The sequence below is a fragment of the Neomonachus schauinslandi genome, chromosome 7 (assembly GCF_002201575.2).
Source record: "Neomonachus schauinslandi chromosome 7, ASM220157v2, whole genome shotgun sequence".
NCBI lineage: Eukaryota > Metazoa > Chordata > Mammalia > Carnivora > Phocidae > Neomonachus > Neomonachus schauinslandi.
In genome coordinates, this window is record NC_058409.1 from 110,292,659 (window position 1) to 110,297,660 (window position 5,002).

Genomic DNA, 5,002 nt, shown 5'->3' on the forward strand with positions numbered 1-5,002 from the left:
AATATCCTCTATCCCCTCCCTGAATTTCAGTAAGTCAGTATCACTAAATTAATTTGTCACATTTTAGCTGGCTTAGTTGTAGGGGATACACTCTCGCCATGAAGAACACCACCCCTTGTATCGCAGTGGTGGCATGAGAACTTCTCCTTATTTCTGCAATGTCTTCTGTGGCCTCTCCACCTGGTCACCTGTGGGACCCCATCACCAGAGACTGCACATTGCGTAGGGAAGGGGAGAGTGAGCCAGGAGACGGGGAGAGGTGGAAGAAGGAGGGGAGCGAGAAACTGGCTCATTGCCCCCACCCAAATACACTCTAGATCACAGACCTCCCCAAAACACAGCAATGACGGAAAAAGCCCACAAACCACCTGGCCACAAAGTCGCGGCCAGGGTGTGGAGTCCTGGGAATCATCCTGTGTGCTATGCAGGTGGTCTGGCCACTGGGTGTCACTCTTAGTCTGTGTTCCTTTGGTTTGGTATCAGGTTTCTGGCATTTGCTGGTCTCCTTCTTCTTCCCACAGGCTCCCTCCCTGTGCTGATCTATCTCCCTTGGCAGGCTTTACTGACTGCGTAGACAGTGCACTGAGAGTGAAACGACCCCAGAAGCGGATTTCTGATCTGCACCTGGGAAAGTAGCCTGTGTGTCACAGAAACAAGCAGTAACTAGTTCTATAGCCACAGCACCCAGGAAGTGAACTCTTAAAACATAGAAATATTTCATTAATTTTATCATTTATTGCTGTTATTTCCTCCTTTATATATTATTTGATTTTTATTTTATTAATCTATATTCTTATCTTTTTATTTAGTTCTTTCATTCTATCAAATCGAACATGTAGATTAAGTGGAAATTAAACCCAGGCAGAAGGACTGGGAGGAAAGACCTGAACACAAAAAACCTTTAGAGAAATAGAAATCATATTTAACGAAACCTATTATTTTTACTTACCCTCTTTAGAACTTGGTGGGATTTTCAATTGAAGATTCATGTCTTCAATTCTGGAATATTCTCCATCGTTTTCCTTGTGAATACTGACTCGTGAGTCTCTCCTGTGGAAGTTCTAGTAGATTATGCTGGGCATCTCATTCTATCTTCCAACTTTCTTGGTTAATTCTTCCGTTTTCTTGTTTCTCCATGCTATCTGAGTGATTTCTGCAAATCTATGCGCGGGTCCATTAGTTTTTTTTCTCTGCTGTGCTGAATCTTTTGTTTAACTTATCCAGTGAGTCCTTAATTGCAGTGACTTTGTTTTTTGTTTCCAAGAGTTGAATTTTGTTATTTATCAAATCTGTCTGTCCCTCTTCCTATAATACTCTATTCTTCCATTATGGTTCCTAAGTTTAAATTTTTTTTTTTTTAAGTAGGCCATGCCCAGCGTGGAGCCCAACGTGGGGCTTGAACTTATGACCCTGAGATTGAGATCTGAGCCAAGATCAAGAGTCAGACATTTAACCGACTGAGCCACCTGGGTGTCCCAGTTTAAAAATCTTTTAAATTACTTTGACCTGCTTGTTCTTCCATTTCCAGCTCTATTATTTCCCATTCTTGCAATGCTGATTTATGGGCTGGCTGCATCTGCTGGTTTTCTCTCTCAGTAGTTAATTTCCTTATGTGATTTGTATCTCTTTATGATCTATGGTTGACCCTTGAACAATGCAGGGGTTAGGAATGCTGACCTCCTGTGCAGTTGAAAATCTGTGTGTAACTTTTGACTCCCCCCAAACTTAACTATTAATGCCTACTGTTGACTGGAACCTTTACTGATAACAAAAACAGTCAATTAACACGTATTTTGTATGTTCTATGTATTATATACTGTATTCTTACAATAAAGTAAGCTAGAGAAAAGAAAATGTGATTAAGAAAATCATCAGGAAGGAGAAAGAGTGGATCTCCGGCTGGCAGAGGGAGCACCGAGGAAGCATTTATGACCTTCTACAACAAGGTGAAATGAATAAAGAAGAGAGATTCAGTTCTAACATCCAAAAATCAGACTGAAAGATTGACCTGTCCTGGTTCCTCCGACTTCACTTTGAACCCATTTGAGGTTCTTCAGATGGATCCTGAAGTGACAGATGCAGGAATAAAAAAGAAGTTTCGACAGTGATCCATATTGGCGCATCCTGACCAAAATGAAGATGATGCTGACAGCACAAAAAGCTTTCGAAGCTGTGGACAAAGCTTAGAAGTTGCTCCCGAATCAGGAACAAAAGAAGAGGGCCCTGGATATCATTCAAGCAGGAAAAGAATACATAGAACACACTGTGAGAGTGAAAAAAGCAATTAAGGGGGAAGGAAAACCTACAAATTTGGGGAAGGATGATCCTGAGCTGTTCAAACAAGCAGTAAGTAAGAACAGACTAGGGGTGCCTGCCTTCGGCTCAGGTCATGATCCCAGGGTCCTGGGATTGAACCCCCATCAGGCTTCTTGCTCAGCTGGGAGTCTGCTGCTCTCTCTCCCTCTGTTCCCCCCCACCCGCTCCCCTCCCCCAGCTTGTGCTCATGTGCTCTCTCTGTCTCAAATAAATGAATAAAATCTTAAAAAAAAAAAAAAAGAACAGACCATAAAACTCTTTGCTGACCTGGAAATTAAAAGGAAAGAGGGAGAAGCCAACGAGATGCATGAAAGGAAGAAGAGATAGAAGCTGGAGAAAGAGCCAAATGAGAAAGGGAGTGGCAGAAAAACTTTGAGGCAAGTCGAGATGGTTGTATGGACAGCTGGCGAAACTTCCAGGCAAATCCAAAGGCGCAGAAAGAAGAAAAACTGGACCTTCCTGCCACCATCAAAAGTAATAATGGAATGGCGTGAACCACAGAACCTTCCCCCAACTGTCTCCACTCTTGCTTTGAAGGACTCATTCTTTCCTCCCATTTCCACCCCAACATAGAGTAGTATTTGCTTTTTAGTCCACTTTGTTTTCAATACAATTTAATGGCGATCAGAATAAGTCCTTTGCACACTGAAAGGAGGAGTTGGGTTTAAAACGAAACCTCCCCCACCACCCGTGGACCAGGTGCCTTCCTTTCCCGCAGCCCATAATGTAACATTTTGTACTTCACCGAATTGTGATGGTTGGAAACTTCATGTATAGTTTGTGGAAATCAACCAATTAAATGTTTTGAGTTAAAAAAAAAAAAAGAACATCATAAGGAAGAGAAAATACATTTACAGTACTGTATTTATAAAAAAATGCACGTTAAGTGGACCCGTGAAGTTCAAACCCATGTTATTCAAGGGTCAACCATACTCTGAGCTGCTCTTTAACATTAAAATTTGGGTTTCTCATGAACCCTACATTGTGGAAGAGTAGTTTTTGTGATTGTTTCTGTTGTCTCTGTAGAGAATTAACACCCAGGGGCTAGTTTTTGCCCCTTGACTGGGATACCTTCAGCCTTTAGAAAAAATTCAGATCCTATACCTTCTCAAGGAGTAGGACTGGGTGTTCAATTTTTCCACACAAGTCCTCAGACAGACACATAGCTTCTCCAGGGTGTCCTTGGAAGGTGGAAGAAGTTTTTGAATCCCTTTTTGATGGAATAGCAACAGTTCTAGATTTCAAGCTTTATGCAGGGAGCAACCTTCCAGCTCCCCTGCTTAATCTAAGCCCCAAGTCATCTCTAAGAAGGAGGAAGGGAAATTAGAAGGCCAACCCCAGCTCTGACTCATCTTCTGGCTGAGAATCCCCAGGGTCCCCATGGCATCTGCTCCTATTTATTCATAGGGTTTTAATTTCTGTGCTTGTTTCTGGATCGTAAGGATTTCCCTTTCTTTCCTTAAAAAAACCCATGTATTAAAATATTTATCTTTGTCACATTTTTATCCTACTTTGACCTTTAGTGATTCAGTTTATCTTCTGGTTTTCTTTCCTTCTTTTATTCCCCCCCCCCCCATGGAACAATCTAGGTTATTTATTTAAGCCATCTCCTGCCATAAGCAAAGGGATGGAAGATCAGTATACTGGTCATCATTTGATACAAGTAAGAAAGTTGAACTTAAGGTCCCATATACTTTTCTGGTCTGTGTGCAGAGTGATGGTCCAAACCAGTGTTGTGGTCCCCACTGGGTAGTGGTCTGGGTTCTCTTTATTCATCTCTTCATAGCCAGTCTGAGTACCATCTCCCCAGGGAAAGCGCTTGGCCCTCATGTGCAGACAGGGTAGGTGACACACTGGGGTCTCTCGTGCTCTCTGTGATATGACTTCAGGAAGATGTTCAGCAGGCTCACCCCCATGCTGGCAAGTGCTATAGAATAGCTGAGGGCCTTCCACCTGCCAGCTGACCCCTCCTCGCCATGGCTACCACCCAACACGGGCGGCCTCAGCTGTGCCCCGGACCGACCTAGCAGCCCAAAACTCGGGACCCAGCTGCCACTGCCATTTTTGACCTCCATCTCTTGGTTTTCTTATGAGAGGTCTTCAAACAGGGTCATGCGAGCTGTGGGGTGAGAAGGATAAGCTGCAGGGATACGGACAGCGTCCTCACTCTGAACCCTGCCCTCTACCCTGTTTTCAATAGGGAAGCTCTTCTTGTGTCCTGCTCTATAGCAGCCTAGCTGTGTGACCCTGGCAAGTACTTCATCCTTGTGTACCTCCGTTTCTTCATCTGTAAAAAGGGAACAATAACAGTTCTGCCTCCCTGGACTGTTGTGAGGACAAATGAGATAAGCACAAAGCACTCAGAGCCTGCTTCAAAATAAGCATGCAGTAAGTGATCTTTATTGTTAATTATTGAGCTCCAAGTTATATTTCTTCTAAAAAAAATGGTTCTGAACTAAAGAAAAAAAGTCTTTTCAGATGTAGATGGGGCTTTAAAAGCTATATAGATATGTTCTAGACTGGGTCTTTTCTAAAAGAATTTCTAGTTTGAAAATTCTTTATTTCTATGCTAATTCTACCAGCAGGAAAGTTAATTTGAGCCAAGCTTGCCTAGCAAAGTTAGTTTTAGATCTCTAAACATAAAGATCTCTATTGTTTATGATAATTTTCTTCCAGCCCCCTGACA

The 5,002-nt window shown here is 42.6% G+C and overlaps 1 pseudogene; it reads left to right on the forward strand.

The window, feature by feature from the left end:
• The first annotated feature begins 343 nt into the window (after nt 1-343).
• LOC110585254 lies at nt 344-2,889 on the forward strand (annotated as a pseudogene).
• The last annotated feature ends 2,113 nt before the right edge of the window (nt 2,890-5,002 follow it).